This window comes from Anolis carolinensis, chromosome 1 (assembly GCF_035594765.1).
Source record: "Anolis carolinensis isolate JA03-04 chromosome 1, rAnoCar3.1.pri, whole genome shotgun sequence".
NCBI lineage: Eukaryota > Metazoa > Chordata > Lepidosauria > Squamata > Dactyloidae > Anolis > Anolis carolinensis.
Window position 1 is genome coordinate 322,647,262 of NC_085841.1, and position 18,640 is coordinate 322,665,901.

Consider the following 18,640-nt stretch of genomic DNA (forward strand, 5'->3'; position numbering starts at 1 on the left):
AGAACATCTACTTCCCTTCTTGGTAATCTGTAAAGAAGTCCCAAATAATATTCTGCCAGTCTCTGGAGATTAGAGGTGCGCAATTTGGCAAAAAGTCATGTTGTTTTGAGGTCAATTATCAGCTAACCCCTCATTCTGTTTATTGGGAAGTTACTTGAATCGGGAGGGGTGTTGCCATTTTCATTCAGCAAAGATTCAGCCCATTGGCTACAATGGGAAACTTTAAAAGCCCAATCTTCAGTCATTTTAAGGCATATCTACATGAAACCTACCTCTGTTTTAGACCCCATTTACAACTGTAGGCATGCCAAGTTTCAAAGCAATTCACCAATCTCCTTTTTTAAAGAATTATTTAAAGTTTTAACCATAAAATTTTTAAAAATAAAACAAACTGCAAGAGAGGGTTCTGGAAATTGTACTCACCGTTTGGGTCCATTCTCAGCCAGAGCATGGACACCACCAGGCCTTTTATTGGCTGAGAAACAGAGAGAGAGAGAGAAACTTCAACTCCTATCATGCTCTGAGAGGAACTTAGAGACTTTTCAATGCCCGCCCTATGCAAGTGCTGCTGGGAAAGCGAGTTCCCAGCAGGGCCCTCTCTGGAGGAGGAGCCTAGGAAACTTTACAAAGAGAAATGGAGAGACGCTGTTGCTGCCAGGGAGGAAGAAAAGATGGGGCAGATCCATACCTCAGGTATATTGCAGACTTAACTCCTTCCTCTCCAGGAACTGATAAAATCTGGCTCCCTTAATCAGTTTTGCTGAGTTTTCAAAAATTATATAAAATGGACCACCTAATATTACAAATCATTTTCATTCAAATTGATTTCAGCTCAAGCCTACTAGAGCTGATCCAGGAATCTCTCTTCCTAGGATTGCATGCAGGGGAGTTGGGGAATTGGTCACATCTGATCTACCATAATGACTCTTTACATTATGGAAACATTTGTATGTAGACAGATATTAGATATGCAATAAACACTTTTTCTTCCTAGGCACTATGTTATTTTTCTTTTAGAAGAAGCAAAGGAGGAGCAGGAGGGGGAAGAGGGAGGAGGAGAAGGAGAAGAAGTCATCATCTAGGTTCCTAGCAGGAAAAAATATACTTGCAAGTGCATTGGCAGGAATAATTTCCACCTATGCAAAGAAGATGTCATTTAAGAGAACAAGTTCCCATTAAGGCAAAATCTCCTGTGTTGCTCCTGTCATTCTAGTTGAGGAGTAAAAGCTGGTGCCGTCTTCCACCAAGGAAAATGTTTTCTTGACTGTAACACTGAGCAGCACACAACAAAACCTGCTTATCTGGTGAGATGACAAGGGTATTGCCTCCCACGCAGTTCTGTCCAGGCATTTGATGTGCTTTTTTTTTAGTAGCCTGTAATTACATTCTTTGCCAGACATACGAAACAAATTGAGCATTGCTCTTGGTTCTGTAAGGTGGGATAATGAGCTGCAAGGTCTTGATGAGCTGAATGTCCTGGATGTCCTTTAGTCTGTTCTCAGATTAATATGCTTATAATCATGAAATGTGAATCTGACTGGAATTGTATTATCTCCCATGAAGGCAGATTGCTTAATGTTAAATTGGATTGTTAAAGAGATTTGTCGTCAACTTTTCTCTCAGCCACCTGCAAGCTTTCTAGGATTGGGGCAGCTTTATGGTACACAACCTTGTAGCCTAAACCCAAAGAATGCCCCGTCCCACTTTAGACACAAAATTGGATTGCAAAATATATTTATGCCTATCTCCAATGTCTCTTTCTGTTACCATCCTACTGGTTAACCAACCTATTGGTTTGTTTATTCACTCATAGGTTGCCACTTAGGCTGAATCTACACAGCCCTATAATCTAGTTTCATTATGTGGATTATCTTCATTTAACAGGATTATATCAGTCTACACTGCCCTATAATCCAGATCAATGCAGTTAATCTACATTCTGAAACTGGATTATAGGGCAGTGTAGACAAGATGTTTGTGGAAGTGTTTAACTCTGAATGAAATCAGACATGTATCAGGTTGCACAATGAAACTGAGACAGGTAATCAGTTATCTACCAAAATAGGTGAGTATTTCTAGTTGTTTTGAAAGCTTCCCTGAGTTCCACTCAGGGAGAAAGGGGGCATACAAATGCAATAAATAAATTAACAAGCAAGCAGGGATAGAAAAGGTAGGTCATCAAAATATTATTGAAATGTCTTTTCCATCATCTGTCACCATTGACAATGTTGGGTCAGATTTGTCCAAAAACTGTTTGTAGGGCAATGTTTTGCCCATCTCTAGGTTATGAACATTTTTTGTTAAGACAAAGAATCTTTGGCTTAAAAAACATCATTTAAAATTGGAGCCATGAAATACCACAACCTGTAAAAACATAAAAGATTAAATAGGATAGACAAATCTTTTGGTTTCACGTCATTCTCCCTCATTAAAATTTTTGAAGTCTCACATTCTTTCAGACCTGTTTATGAATAGCTGTGCATTATATGACAGTGCAGATGGGGCGTCATATAATGCAATTCAATTATATGACTACACTGACTTTCAACACATTTTCAAAATGTAATATATGGCAGTGTAGATGGGGCCTGTAATGAAGAATTTCTTGTAAACCTACTGGGAAACCATTCATATCTAGGTTCCCTACACAAATAAAAAAATAATGATAAGTAACAATAATTGGACAAAATTGAATTAAAAACACAAGATGTTATTCTGGAAAAAATGTGTAAACTGCTTGACTATGAAGCAAAAAGTGGGTGCTAGAAATAATATCATGCGAAAGCTGACTGGCACAACCTGCGGAACACAACCAGATACAGTGAAGACATCTGACCTTGTGCTTTGCTACTCTGCTGCTAAGTAATAATAATAATAATAACTTTATTTTTATACCCCGCCTCTATCTCCCCGAAGGGGACTCAGGGCGGCTTACATGGGGCCAAGCCCGAATAAAAACAGTAGCAGTATAAAACACAGCAATAGACAACAACTTGCACAATAAAAAATAAAATAAAATAAAACATTAGCCAATAAAAAACAAGAACTAATAAAAACATGGATTAAAACTGAGAGATTGTAAAAGTAGACTGGGTAAGGTGCACCATATAAATATTGTAGACACAAAGTGACTGATAAAGTGCTGCAAATTCTTGAAGTGCAAATTGGGATGGGAATAGACCCTGTGTCTATATCGAGTTGACAAAGATAAAAGGTGCAAACCGGTACAAGAATGGTCACAGATACAGATTGCTTCTGGATGAGCAATCTTTATCTAAAGGCTTGAGTAAAGAGCCAGGTTTTCAAGCTCTTTCTGAATGCTACCAGGGTGGGGGCTTGCCTGATTTCCCTGGGGAGCGAGTTCCAGAGCCGGGGGGCCACCACGGAGAAGGCCCTCTCTCTCGTCCCCACCAACCGTGCTTGTGACGGAGGTGGGAGCGAGAGGAGGGCCTCCCCCGACGAACGAAGAGATCGTGCAGGTTCGTAGGGGGAGAGGCGATCACTAAGGTAGGAGGGTCCCAAACCATTCAGGGCTTTGTAGGTGATCACGTGCACCTTGAATTGGGTCCGGAAGGTGAACGGCAGCCAGTGGAGCTCCTTAAGCAGGAGGGTTGACCGCTCCCTATAATTTGCTCCAGTTAGAAGCAAGGCTGCTGAACGTTGAACTAGTTGGAGTTTCTGGGCCGTCTTCAAGGGCAGCCCCACGTAGAGTGCATTGCAATAGTCCAGTCTAGAGGTAACTAAGGCATGGACCACCGTGGCCAGATCAGACTTCACGAGGTAAGGTCGCAGTTGGCGCACAAGTTTTAATTGTGCAAAGGCCCTCCCGGCCACGGCCGACACCTGAGCATCAAGCGTCAGTGCTGAGTCCAGGAGGACCCCCAAACTGCGGACCTGCGCCTTCAGGGGGAGTGCGACCCCGTCAAGCACAGGTAGCCACCCAATACCCCGATCGGACATACGACTGACCTGGAGGACCTCTGCCTTGTCGGGATTAAGCTTCAGCTTATTCGCCCTCATCCAGCCCATCACAGCTGCCAAGCACTGGTTCAGTATCTGGGGGGCTTCCTTGGAGTTCGGTGGAAAGGAGTAGTAGAGTTGAGTGTCATCTGCGTAGAGATGGCACCGAACTCCAAAACTCCGGATGACCTCTCCCAGCGGTTTCATGTAGATGTTAAAAAGCATGGGGGACAGAATGGAACCTTGCGGGACCCCACAGGTCAAAGGCCAGGGGTCTGAGCAGGTGTCCCCCAGCTTCACCAACTGGGAACGGCCCTCCAGGAAGGACTGAAGCCACGACAGAGCCATGCCCCCAAGGCCCATCCCGGAGAGCCGTCCCAGAAGGATACCATGGTCGATGGTATCGAAAGCCGCTGAGATGTCCAAGAGAGCCAGCAGGGTCACACTCCCCCTGTCCAGCTCCCTGCGGAGGTCATCCACCAAGGCGACCAAAGCCATCTCAGTACTGTGCCCAGGTCTAAAGCCAGACTGCGATGGGTCCAGAAAATCGGTGTCATCCAGGAAACCCTGGAGCTGCGAGGCAACCACCCGCTCCAGGACCTTGCCCAAGAAAGGGAGGTTCGAGATTGGTCTGTAGTTGTTTAGAATGGCCGAATCAAGGGAGGCCTTCTTCAATATAGGCCTCACTATGGCCTGTTTGAGGACAGATGGAAATTTGCCTTGATCCAAAGAGGCATTAATTATCATCACAAACCACTCTACCAACCCTCCTCTGGCCGATTTAATTAGCCACGAGGGGCAAGGGTCTGCAGAGCAAGTGGTCGCTCTCACCGCCCCAAGGATCCTGTCCACGTCATCCGGGCGAACAAGCTGAAACGAATCCCACAAGTTCGAACAGACAGGTGCCTCAGTTACCTCTTTTGGCATTGCAACAAAACTAGCATCCAAGTCGAAGCGAGTCTGAGCAACTTTGTCTGCAAAGTGGTGCGCGAACTCGCTGCACCGAGTTGCCGAGTCTTCGGGTGCCCCTCCCCCCTCAGGAGGGTGAAGGAGCTCCCCGACGACCCGAAACAACTCCGATGGTCTGTTAGTTGCAGACGCTATGCGGGCAGTCGTGAAGGTCTTCCTGGCTGCCCGCAAAGCCGCGGAGTAGGCCCTAATAGCGGCTCTAGCCTGTGCTCGGTCAGAAACGCTACGAGGTTTCCGCCAGTGGCACTCTAGTCCCCTCCTCGAGCGCTTCATCACTGCCAGCTCCTCCGTGAACCAGGGAGCCGAAGTGACTCTTCGCAATGAGAGGGGACGTTCGGGGGCGATCATGTCAATTGCCCTGGACATCTCGCTATTGTAGCGATCTACCAAGGCATCGACAGGATCGTCAGCCTCCATGACAGGAAGATCCCCAAGAGACCTCAAGAATCCATCTGGATCCATCAGTCTCCTGGGGCGGACCATCTTAATGGGTCCACCACCCCTGCGGAGGTTTGAGGTCACAGTGAGTCTTAAACTGATCAGGTGGTGATCGGACCATGACAACGGAAGAATATTTTGCTCTTCCACTCCGACCTCACCATCTGCTGCAACAAAAACCAGGTCAAGTGTGTGTCCAGCTTGATGAGTGGGACCAGATATCACTTGGGACAGTCCCATGGTCGTCATGGCGGGCATGAAGTCTTCAGCTGCACCAGTTAATGTGGCCTCGGCATGAATGTTAAAGTCCCCCAGCACTACCAGCCGCTGAGAGACCAACGCCGCACCAGAGATCACCTCTGCCAGCTTGGGCAGGGAGACTGCCGTGTCGCGGGGTGGACGGTACACCAGCAGAATCCCCAAACTGTCCCGGGTACCCACCTTAAGATGGACACACTCAAAACCTGCAGATTGCGAGATGGTGCACCTGACCAGGGAGATTGTCTGCCGAAAGACCACCGCAACCCCACCTCCCCGCCCCCCGGCTCTGGCCTGCTGTTGCACCCCGAAACCTGGAGGACACAGCTGGGTGAGATTTACCCCGCCGGGCTCATCCAACCAGGTCTCGGTGATGCAAGCCAGGTCCGCCGCTTCATCCAGGATCAAATCCTGGATGATAGCTGATTTACCATTGACGGATCTGGCATTAAATAGCAGGACCTTCAAACGGAGGGGACTATCATGGAGGCTACCACTCCTATCCTTCTCCAGGGTCGCAAGAACTCTGTTGTGCTTATCCCTGGGATAAAGGTGACCACTCCTCCTCCTCCCCCACACGACCTCAATGGTCTCCCCCAGGCTCCGGTCCACTCCCCCCAGGGCGACAGGCAGGATAGAGCTCTCATTGCGATGCCCTAGTCAGCTGTCCATAAATGGGGAGCGACTCAGGATTCTATCCTGCTTAGAGTCTGAGAATGAATCCTGTAATGATGAGATGATGGAGCAGTCAGGGGAACTAGATTGACTAAACAAGAGCAATGTCTCTGGGCGGGAATCGAGAATAGATTGGGAAGGGTCTAGAGTTGAAATGGTTGAAATGGGGGACACTACACAAGATTCTAAGAGTGGAGGGGACCTAGATAAAGAGTCATGGGCACTAACCATTCTGGAACTAATGGTATCTTGAAAATGCAGTTCCGAACCTGCCATCAAGGGGCGGATTGTGGGGTCCAGAAATACCTTCCTAATATTAATACCCCATGAATTCAACAGGGGTTTACGCGCCCAAAGTGCTTCAATTAAAGTGCTATCATCAAAGGTGATAACGAGACGTATGGAGCGGTCCTGAGCTTGAAAGTACACAGGCCCAGTGTGGAATATATCTCACCATGTTAAAACAGTGGATGTGACTCTTAATGAGACATGCCACATCATCACAGGATGTCTACGTCCTACACCATTGGAGAAATTATACTGTTTAGCCAGTGTTGCACCACCTGACATCCCCTGGGAAGTAGTAGCCTGTAATGAAAGGACCAAGGCATTGACATCTCCAGCCCATTCTCTGTTCAAGTATCAGCCAGCAAGCCAATGCCTTAAATCAAGAAATAGCTTCCTAAGTTCTACAGAGACACTTGCAGGAACACCTCAACAAGCAAGAGTCCAAAAGTTGCAGGTTAAAACCTGGAACCTCAATCCATGGCTGATAGCAGATGAGAAATTCTCTCCTAGGCACACCAAAAACTGGGCGACGTTGAAGGCACTGAACAGACTCTGCTCTGGCACCACGAGATGCAGAGCCAATCTTAAGAAATGGGGCTATAAAGTGGAATCCATGACTTGCGAGTGTAAAGAAGGACAAACTGCGAGTTGGTTCTCGCAGAAGCAGAGGAAGCAGGAGGACATTTTTGCTCCCTGGCTTCAGGTAGGACTTGGCTAAGATTTGGCTAAGATTTTAAACTGAGTTTGGGCTTGGCTCCTGTGGTCAAAGTCTAACTGTTGTGTGACTGTTGTGTTGAAAGAGAGCCAGGTACTTAAGTTGATTGACAGCAGGCATTGTCCCCTGTTAATTGAGTTTCTGGGAAAGCTTTATTTGCCAGTGTGAGTTTCTGCCAGAGCCTGATCCCAGAAGGGCAGTTGGTTCTCGCAGAAGCAGAGGAAGCAGGAGGACATTTTTGCTCCCTGGCTTCAGGTAGGACTTGGCTAAGATTTGGCTAAGATTTTAAACTGAGTTTGGGCTTGGCTCCTGTGGTCAAAGTCTAACTGTTGTGTGACTGTTGTGTTGAAAGAGAGCCAGGTACTTAAGTTGATTGACAGCAGGCATTGTCCCCTGTTAATTGAGTTTCTGGGAAAGCTTTATTTGCCAGTGTGAGTTTCTGCCAGAGCCTGATCCCAGAAGGGCAGTTGGTTCTCGCAGAAGCAGAGGAAGCAGGAGGACATTTTTGCTCCCTGGCTTCAGGTAGGACTTGGCTAAGATTTGGCTAAGATTTTAAACTGAGTTTGGGCTTGGCTCCTGTGGTCAAAGTCTAACTGTTGTGTGACTGTTGTGTTGAAAGAGAGCCAGGTACTTAAGTTGATTGACAGCAGGCATTGTCCCCTGTTAATTGAGTTTCTGGGAAAGCTTTATTTGCCAGTGTGAGTTTCTGCCAGAGCCTGATCCCAGAAGGGCAGTTGGTTCTCGCAGAAGCAGAGGAAGCAGGAGGACATTTTTGCTCCCTGGCTTCAGGTAGGACTTGGCTAAGATTTGGCTAAGATTTTAAACTGAGTTTGGGCTTGGCTCCTGTGGTCAAAGTCTAACTGTTGTGTGACTGTTGTGTTGAAAGAGAGCCAGGTACTTAAGTTGATTGACAGCAGGCATTGTCCCCTGTTAATTGAGTTTCTGGGAAAGCTTTATTTGCCAGTGTGAGTTTCTGCCAGAGCCTGATCCCAGAAGGGCAGTTGGTTCTCGCAGAAGCAGAGGAAGCAGGAGGACATTTTTGCTCCCTGGCTTCAGGTAGGACTTGGCTAAGATTTGGCTAAGATTTTAAACTGAGTTTGGGCTTGGCTCCTGTGGTCAAAGTCTAACTGTTGTGTGACTGTTGTGTTGAAAGAGAGCCAGGTACTTAAGTTGATTGACAGCAGGCATTGTCCCCTGTTAATTGAGTTTCTGGGAAAGCTTTATTTGCCAGTGTGAGTTTCTGCCAGAGCCTGATCCCAGAAGGGCAGTTGGTTCTCGCAGAAGCAGAGGAAGCAGGAGGACATTTTTGCTCCCTGGCTTCAGGTAGGACTTGGCTAAGATTTGGCTAAGATTTTAAACTGAGTTTGGGCTTGGCTCCTGTGGTCAAAGTCTAACTGTTGTGTGACTGTTGTGTTGAAAGAGAGCCAGGTACTTAAGTTGATTGACAGCAGGCATTGTCCCCTGTTAATTGAGTTTCTGGGAAAGCTTTATTTGCCAGTGTGAGTTTCTGCCAGAGCCTGATCCCAGAAGGGCACCTTTACTAACTATCCTTTGCAGTACATACAGGAAAGAAAGCAACATAAACAAATACACAAAGAGGTGGTTTGTTGCAGTCTGCACATAAAGTGCGTGCATATTACTTAACTGTACAAAGATCCCACTTGGCCACCACGCTCACCAAGAGATGCAACAAAAGCAAAACATTCCCATCACATGCACCAGCTGTGGCATGTTCCGCTTTTTCACACAAAAACTAGACAACTACATCTGCTCCAAATGCAAACAGATGACTCTGATGGAGCAGAGGATCCAACAGCTCGAGCACCGTATTAAGACCCTTAAGGACATTCAGGCACTCGAGCTCTTCTTGGACACTGCACAACACGCTGCTGTAGATCAGCAGCCTGCATCACACCAACACCACCAAGACCATGATCAGGAACCTTATGGGGAGATCAACTCAAAGGTAGACAACCCTCAGGCTTGGAAGGAGGTCACCCATAGAAGGAGACGCAGGACCAGGCAGCCTCCGCAGAACTCCTCTGCTCAGCTGCATTTACACAACAGATTTGAAATTCTTACATCATTAACATACAATCAGGAAACACATCTTGTGGAGGACCACAGTTTCTTAGATACCACTCAGTGGACCATCCTGGATCAATGCGCAGGGGATAGCCCTGACGGGGACAGTGCATCACCACAGTCACACTTATGTAATCATGCAAATGCTCCATCCCCAATCATAGACCAGGAGCAACAGGAACATCCTTGGGAGAGTAATGGGCTCTCGGATGTATCTCAATGGATTGTCATTGATGAATGCACTGGGGATGTTGAGGAGGAGGACAACACTTTACACCTACATGATTCACTTCAACAGGAACACTCTTCAGGGGACATACACACTGTCTTGCACAAAAGGGACCCTGTCAATCCTCAAAGGAAACAGGTCTTGGTAGTAGGTGACTCCCTCCTTAGAGGAACGGAAGCCATCATTTCCAGACCGGATGGGATGGCTCGAGAAACATGCTGCCTCCCGGGGGCAAAAATACACCATATCACTCAGAGGCTCAGCAGGCTCCTAAAGCCCCATCACCCTCCCCACCTTATGTTGATTCATGTAGGTACCAATGACACCGCTAGGCATACTTTTCAAAAGATCACAAATGATTTTCGAGCTCTGGGAACAAAGCTAAAACTGTATAATGTACATGTGATCTTTTCATCCCTCCTCCCCGTTGTAGGACATGGCTCTACAAGGGCCGGAAAAATAGTACAGGTCAATAACTGGCTCAGAAAATGGTGTCAAGAGGAGCATTTTGGCTTCCTTGACCATGGTCTACTCTTCCAAGAGGATGGACTACTGGCAAGCGATGGGGTGCATCTCACACAAGTAGGAAAACATCTTTTTGCACACAGACTCACAAACCTCATCAGGCGCACTTTAAACTAAATCCACTGGGGGAGGGGAACAACAGCCTGGCGAACACTATATTACCCACGACCACAGGGAACCGCCGTAAGGCTAAACGGAGGGCTGCACAAACACAGCAAGGACCAAGTACAGAGAGCACAATAATCCCAAATAAACAGTTCGAGGGGAGGTCACAGGGGCTTACATGTCTTTACACTAATGCTCAGAGCATGGGAAATAAGCAAGACGAACTCCAACTCCTAGCACAGCACCACACATACGATGTCATAGGCATCACTGAAACCTGGTGGGATGACTCCCATCACTGGAATTTAACCATTGAGGGCTATAACCTCTTTCACAGAAATAGAACAAAGGGGAGAGGAGGGGGAGTAGCTTTATATGTCAAAAACAGTTACGTTGCAGAAGAAATGCAAGACTGTAATCCGGGAAACCAGCTTGAAAGCATCTGGATAAGAATCAAGGGAACCGGGACTCAAAAAGATCTTGTTGTGGGTGTCTACTACAGACCTCCGAGTCAGGATGAAGGACTTGATGAAGCCTTCTGTCAACAGCTGACCAAACAGGCACAAAGAAGAGATATAGTAGTCATGGGCGATTTCAATTATCCCGATATCTGCTGGAAAACAAACTCAGCCAAGAGTACAAAGTCCAACAAATTCCTCACTTGCCTTGCAGATAATTTTATGGTCCAGAAGGTAGAAGAGGCAACAAGGGGATCAGCAACTCTTGATCTAATCTTAACAAATGTGGAAGACCTGATCAATACAGTTGAAGTGGTTGGATCCTTAGGGGCAAGTGACCATGTGCTCCTGCAGTTTGCAATACAAAGGAATGCTGAAACTAAGACAAGTCAAACACGCATTCTGGACTTTAAGAGAGCTGACTTCCAAAAAATGAAGGAATTACTGAGCGGCATTCCATGGACGCCGATATTAAAAAACAAGGGAGTTAAGGATGGATGGGAGTTTTTCAAAAGTGAAATACTCAAGGCGCAAATGCAAACAGTGCCAACAAAGAAGAAAAATAAGACAAGTGCAAAGAAGCCAGAATGGATGTCCAAAGAACTTCTAACTGAGCTAAAGCTCAAAAGTGACATGCACAAGAAGTGGAAAAGGGGAGAAATCACCAAACAAGAATTCAAACGTATAGCCAACACCTGTAGGGAAAAGGTTCGCAAGGCTAAAGCGCAAAATGAGCTCAGGCTTGCCAGGGACATAAAAAACAACAAAAAAGGTTTTTTTGCTTATGTTGGTAGAAAAAGGAAGAAAAAGGAGGCGATAGGGCCACTGCAAGGAGTAGATGGGGTGATGGTGACAGGGGATAGGGAAAAGGCAGAACTGCTTAATGCCTTCTTTGCCTCGGTCTTCTCACAAAAAGAAAGCCATCTTCAACCTCAGCAACATGGAATGGACGAAGGATTGGGGGAAATCCAACCCCAAATAGGGAAACAAGTTGTCCAGGAACACCTGGCCACTCTAAACGAATTCAAGTCCCCAGGGCCAGATCAGCTACATCCAAGAGTATTGAAGGAACTAGCGGAAGTTATTTCAGAACCACTGGCAATCATCTTCGAGAGTTCTTGGAGAACAGGAGAAGTCCCAGCAGATTGGAGGAGGGCGAATGTGGTCCCTATCTTCAAGAAGGGAAAAAAGAACGACCCAAACAATTACCGTCCGGTCAGCCTCACATCAATACCAGGCAAGATTCTGGAAAAGATCATTAAGGAAGTGGTCTGCAAACACTTAGAAACAAATGCGGTCATTGCTAATAGTCAACACGGATTTACCAAAAACAAGTCATGCCAGACTAATCTGATCTCTTTTTTCGATAGAGTTACGAGTTGGGTCGATACAGGGAATGCCGTGGATGTAGCATATCTAGATTTCAGTAAGGCCTTCGACAAAGTCCCCCACGACCTTCTGGCAAACAAACTAGTAAAATGTGGGCTAGACAAAACTACGGTTAGGTGGATCTGTAATTGGCTAAGCGAACGAAACCAAAGGGTGCTCACCAATGCGTCGTCTTCATCATGGAAAGAAGTGACAAGTGGAGTGCCGCAGGGCTCCGTCCTGGGCCCGGTTCTGTTCAACATCTTTATTAACGACTTAGACGAAGGGTTAGAAGGCACGATCATCAAGTTTGCAGATGACACCAAACTCGGAGGGATAGCTAACACTCCAGAAGACAGGAGCAGAATTCAAAACGATCTTGACAGACTAGAGAGATGGGCCGAAACTAACAAAATGAAGTTCAACAGGGACAAATGCAAGATACTTCACTTCGGCAGAAAAAATGGAAATCAAAGATACAGAATGGGGGACGCCTGGCTTGACAGCAGTGTGTGCGAAAAAGATCTTGGAGTCCTCGTGGACAACAAGTTAAACATGAGCCTACAATGTGATGCGGCAGCTAAAAAAGCCAATGGGATTTTGGCCTGCATCAATAGGGGAATAACGTCTAGATCCAGGGAAGTCATGCTCCCCCTCTATTCTGCCTTGGTCAGACCACACCTGGAATACTGTGTCCAGTTTTGGGCACCGCAGATGAAGGGAGATGCTGACAAGCTGGAAAGCGTCCAGAGGAGGGCAACTAAAATGATTAAGGGTCTGGAGAACAAGCCCTATGAGGAGAGGCTTAAAGAGCTGGGCATGTTTAGCCTGCAGAAGAGAAGGCTGAGAGGAGACATGATAGCCATGTACAAATATGTGAGGGGAAGTCATAGGGAGGAGGGAGCAAGCTTATTTTCTGCTGCCCTGCAGACTAGGACACGGAACAATGGCTTCAAACTACAGGAAAGGAGATTCCACCTGAACATCAGGAAGAACTTCCTCACTGTGAGGGCTGTTCGGCAGTGGAACTCTCTCCCCCGGGCCGTGGTGGAGGCTCCTTCTTTGGAGGCTTTTAAGCAGAGGCTGGATGGCCATCTGTCGGGGGTGCTTTGAATGCGATTTCCTGCTTCTTAGCGGGGGGTTGGACTAGATGGCCCTTGAGGTCTCTTCCAACTCTACTATTCTATGATTCTATGATTCTATGATTCTATGAAACCACAGACCACCTATTACAATATAGTCTGAGCCCACATGCACAATGAAGGACCTTCTCATAGCGACACCAAAGACACTCCAAGTGGCCAACTTCTGATCAAAGCAAATCTAGTATAATGCTAAGTTTTAAACTTTGTTTGTGTGTTTTTTAAAATACATTATAACTGTATTTTATATCAATTTACTTCTGGCACAATAAATAAATAAATAAATAAATAAATAAATAACACTTGATAGTATCTCATGTGTGCAATGTTCCCCAATAGAAGTGACTAGACATTTTTGTCCAAAATGGTAAATCTGCATTCAGTTCAAGGATGCAGAAATAAAGTATATGCATATGTGGACAAGCCTGTGCATTCAAATGTGTATTTGGATATGTGATCACTTTAGGAGTATTATTCCTGCAGCACCTTTATGGATAAAGATGCACATAAGATGCACATTCAGTTGTGTGATGTGCTGTTCAACACAGGGATTGGGTAGAACAATCAATGTGTAACTCCACATAGAGAGATGATGATGAAAAATATCAGCATATTATTATTATTATTATTAACTTCATTTCTATCCCGCTCTTCTCACCCCGTAGAGGACTCTGAGCGGCATACAATATACATTTAGGCAAAAATTCAATGCCTCATTATACAAAGCAAATAAAAACATAAAATAATAGAAACAATAAACATATAAATACAATTTAAAACCATTAACATATTAAAACAAAACAGCACCTAGATACACCCTACTAGACCCCCCTCCCTCCCATCATGATCCTATTGTTGTTGTTGTTGTGGGAGTTGAATTCCAAAACACGTGGAGAGAGGGCCCAAGTTGGCCCAGGCCTGATCTGGATCCACATCTCCACTTGCTTAACCCTTCAGTGAAACGTGCTGTGACCACATGTCCATTAGAACTGTATTTTTCACATGCTGGAGTTACAGGCAAATGCCTTTGTATCTCTCCCATCTCCTCCCCTTTGTCTGCAGCTGCTCTTCCCCCTGCCGGAGTTCATCCTCTCCATGGGCTTCTTCCTGGTTACTTTTACAATGTAACTTTCCACACTTTGGGTAAGGCTCACCTTAAACAAGAGGTAAGACCACCAACAACAAGAGGTAAGACCATCAACAACAAAAATACAAGAATGAGAATCTTCGTTTCCCTCCCTTCATTGCACGGTCATATCCTGCAGCATTTCACAGATGAAAAACAGGACCCATCCTGACAGTATCAGAGTGTGGTCAAGATGCCAAATGTTATTAATAAAGAACACACAAGCTAGGAGTGGCTGCAACAGTTTGTTTTTGCCTGAGCATACTGGGAAGGGCAAGATTCTGCCCCCTCCTCTACTCTCCCAATGCTGAGTTGCATACAAATTCCTTTTGTATTTTGAACTCAATTTGCATCAATTGAATGAAACTGGGAACAAATGGAAAAGAGGACAGAAGGGAGAGAAACAGAAACATTTTAAAAATAGCTGGAGAAGTATGATAATAGAGGATTAACTAACTATTCCCACCAAAGCTAGGGGGTATGTATTGCTAATGAAAAAGCAGCAGCAGCAGCAGCAGCAGCAACAACAACAACAACAACAACAACAACAACAACAACAACAACAACAACAGCTTTATGTTCTTCCTGGTCTTGAAAACTAAACAGGGTAAGGTCTGGATAGTATATGAATGAGGAACTATCAAAGAATACTAGGTGCCCTAGGCTACATTTCAGAAGAAGGCAATAGCAAACCATTTCTGAGTGTCTAAGAAGACCCTATGAAAGTCATAATTCGAAGGCTCTTGACTTGAAGTGATGTTAAAGCATACAAAGAGACTCACATGCTAGCACTCTGGAAAGACAAAAGAGAGAAAGGTCTCCATGTTTGTCTTCTTTCAACTGGATTAGTGCAACATTTATAGGGGAAAGTGTGGACAGGTTGTTCTTTTCAATATAAGGCAGATTGGAGAGGCAAATTGGGAGCCTTAGGTTTGTAGTAGGAAGGTAAATTCAGTCTGGCTTAGACAATTGAGACAAGCGCTTTTCCAGAACCTTTGAAAATTGTTCAGCATGTTCTTCAAATCAATATGGGCTGAAATGGGATATTTCCCTCTCTTGCAGGGCACCTGAGAACTTGTAAAGGGATTAGGAATGCAAAAAAAGAAAGAAAGACTATTCTATGGGTTTATTTTCAATAGACCTGGTAAATAAAACAAGCTGGTATAAATATTGATGGCAATAGAAGGGCAAACCATAAACTTGTAGAAACCAAAGGAAAATTGGCCCAGATTTAAGTTGCGAGGCAATTGCCTCATGCAACTGATCTGGAGTTTGGGGTTTCACAAAGGTTAGACCATGATCCATTATTTATTTGTTGTATTTACTGCCAGGGAGAGGCATTTACAGATTTTTTACATGAACTTTTACATAAACTTGACTAGTATGGGCAGTATGGATGTTAGGACTGTGTGATCGATTAAAAATATTTCAAAGGTCATTACATTAGGGGGTGCTGGTGTTTCATTTCTAAAGTGTTTCTAAAGTATTGTTAGTAATAATTTCATTACTATAATGATAATAATGAAATTTTGTGACTATTTCATTCAAAGTAATTTTGTCAAGCTATGGCTGGCTCGAGCGGGGTTGGGTGGTGTCCATACTTAGAAGACAAGACACATTTTCCACTAGAAGCAAATATATCAAGCAAGCACAGAATGTTTGGGTCATCCACAGATTTTTAGTAAATTCTCAATGTTTCTAAAAATAAAATCTTCTTTAAAATAAACCCAAAGGTATCCCCACAGAACCCCTGTGAAAGTGGGTAAATAAATAATTCTTTTATCTAAGAACAACAAATGTGGTCCACAGAGTTATGCCGAAAGAGATTCCTAGAGAAGTATTTCCTAGGAATCTCCAGGTCAACTAGTAGAACTTTGGCCATTACTCCTTTTCTCCACCTATGACTTGAGTTAAAACAACAGTACTATATAAAATCATGTGATTCCTGGGATTCCACGACTATTTCAGGACAGAAAAAATAGCTAAGGCAACTTGTGCCAGAATTAAACAAGTGGTTGTGTTATTTTTTGCTGTATTGTTCACACAGGTATTACACTAGCTCTAGAAGAAGCAGCTAAGGCCACTTGTGCCAGAGCTAAACAAGTGGTTGTGCAGAAAATGCAGCCAACGCAAGTTGTGGCTGGGTGAAAAAAATTGTGTGCTATTTTGCACTATACACAGACAGCACACAGAGAGCAATGTAGTCCAGGGAGTAACCCTTAAAGATTTCCTAAAATTCAGCAAAAATATAAGTCATAAGACAAAAACTGCTGCCTGTCCCAAAAAAGAATAAGCAAGCCCTTGCCTGCCATTACCTGCCTCAGTGTGTCAAAACTTCTCTCTTCTGTTTCCCCAGCATGAAGAGTCAGCCTCAGCTACAGTAAGCTAATCGCTATAAGCTAAGCAGCAGCTGCTGAAGTCTTCTTCTCTCTCTTCTTTGGTGCAACCCTGTACCCTATGCCTGTATCCTGCCTGGAAAGCTAACCCGGTGTGGAGCTCCTCTCACTTTCCCTTTCCGAGTGGAGAGTGTGCCGAGGGGCGGGAGGAAAAGAGCAATGGCCATGGCTCCACCTCTGCCTCCTCTCCCCACCCCCCCACCCCAGCCCTGATTGGCTAAGAGGCATGGCAACATTTTTGTCTTTGCCTCCTTGTAGTGCTTGGTTGCTCTGTGAATTAAAACTGTGTCACAGAGAGTTATGACGTTTACACAACTTACAAAAAATACTTAATTTTTTGGTGCGAACAATGCCCATGCATAGATTTTGCATCGTAAGTATGAATCTAACCAATTTGATCTGACTTACAACAAGTTTCAAAAATTTTGCACAGCCTTAATGGATGCAAGTCTTCATAAAGGTCATTTTCACAGACAAGAACAAACAATGTTATTGTTTTTCTGTTTGCTAAGAATGTTGTAAAATTGTGCAGTTTTTAAAGACTGCAGTTCTGGAGTTTGGTCGAGAAAATGTGTGTGTGTGGGGGGGGGGGACCAAGTGTACAAAACTCCTCACATGCCTAGAGTTCTTCTTATCAGGTTTCCTAACAGTAAAAAAAACCACCCTGGGTTTTGGATCAATTTTCACATATTTTCCAATATTCCTTCCATCTATAATGGATTATTGTGTATCCTAGTTTGGTGCTCATGAGAACTGGTGCTCATGAGAACTGGTGTCCAAAATATCTGGAGTCACCACATTACCTACACTTAAGCATTATAAAGCCAGACAAAATTCAAGTGTGCATTGTAAATATCAGACATGCAAAATTTGTCTAAATAACAGAAATGATCAGGAGTTTCAAGGGGAGCATGTACAGTCGTCTCTTGATATCAATGGATTTTATATCCATGGATTCAGCCATTCACATCTATTGAAAATATGCCACAAAAATCCAAAAAGCAAATCTTGATTTTTCCATTTAATATAAGGAGCACCATTTTATTATGCCATTGAATGCCAGGAGACTTGAGCATCCATGAGTTTGGCTATCCATGTGGGGTTCCTGGAATCAAACCCCAGCAGATACCAAGTGTCCACTGTGTTTTTACATATAGAAAAATATAGCTGAGACATTATATATATTATATGCAAAATACCAGAGTGCCCTGCACAGAATGGGGGGATTTATATCCTGTTCAAAAAGGCCATCCGACATATTAGGAAAGGAAGAAAGTTGACAAAGGAAGAGGGAACATAGAAATATGGTGAAATAAACATGCATTCTCTGTAGATGGAATGCATGTTTATTTTGAAAGGGATTGGTAATATTTATCTTACACAAAAACTGTATATATGAATATTTAGCATAATTAAACTTGAAGTGTAGGGAGAAAACGATCAAGTCCACCATTCTAAACTAAATTAGCTATAATTAGTTGAAAAGGTTCTTTTCCTCTCTTATTTCAGGCTGTTTCTGTCATAACAGGATCTCCAATTATATCACCGGTTCAAATGTATTTTCTAGAATCCTGTTGGAATCCTGAAAATTACTGGTTTGGCAGCCATAACACAGTTGCAGAATTCCTAAAGGGCAATTTCCTTCTATTTTGCTCAGCTGAAAAAAAGTGGATGGGCGGGAGAGAAAACTGCTCTCTGAATAGGTAAAAAGAAGTATCTGTTTTGAATATTCAATGTGTTGTGTATAATTTTACAGTTTCTTTTTATATCATTTTTTTCCATTGAATCCCTTTTAAAGGAGAACAATTTTCTGGGGGAAAGCAGCTTTACTCTCAGTGATACAATTATGATTTGGAAATTTAGCTTCCCTTGCATATGAATACATTAAAAGAGAATCTCCACT

The 18,640-nt window shown here is 44.3% G+C and overlaps 1 long non-coding RNA gene across 1 annotated transcript in view; it reads right to left on the reverse strand.

Moving 5' to 3' along the window:
• The window catches only part of LOC134295491 (uncharacterized), a 48,074-nt gene that overhangs the window by 5,806 nt on the left and 23,628 nt on the right, over nucleotides 1-18,640 (reverse strand). Inside the window, exon 2 of the long non-coding RNA XR_010002086.1 lies at nucleotides 424-475. This is a non-coding gene — a long non-coding RNA (uncharacterized LOC134295491). The remainder of the gene's footprint in view (nucleotides 1-423; nucleotides 476-18,640) is intronic.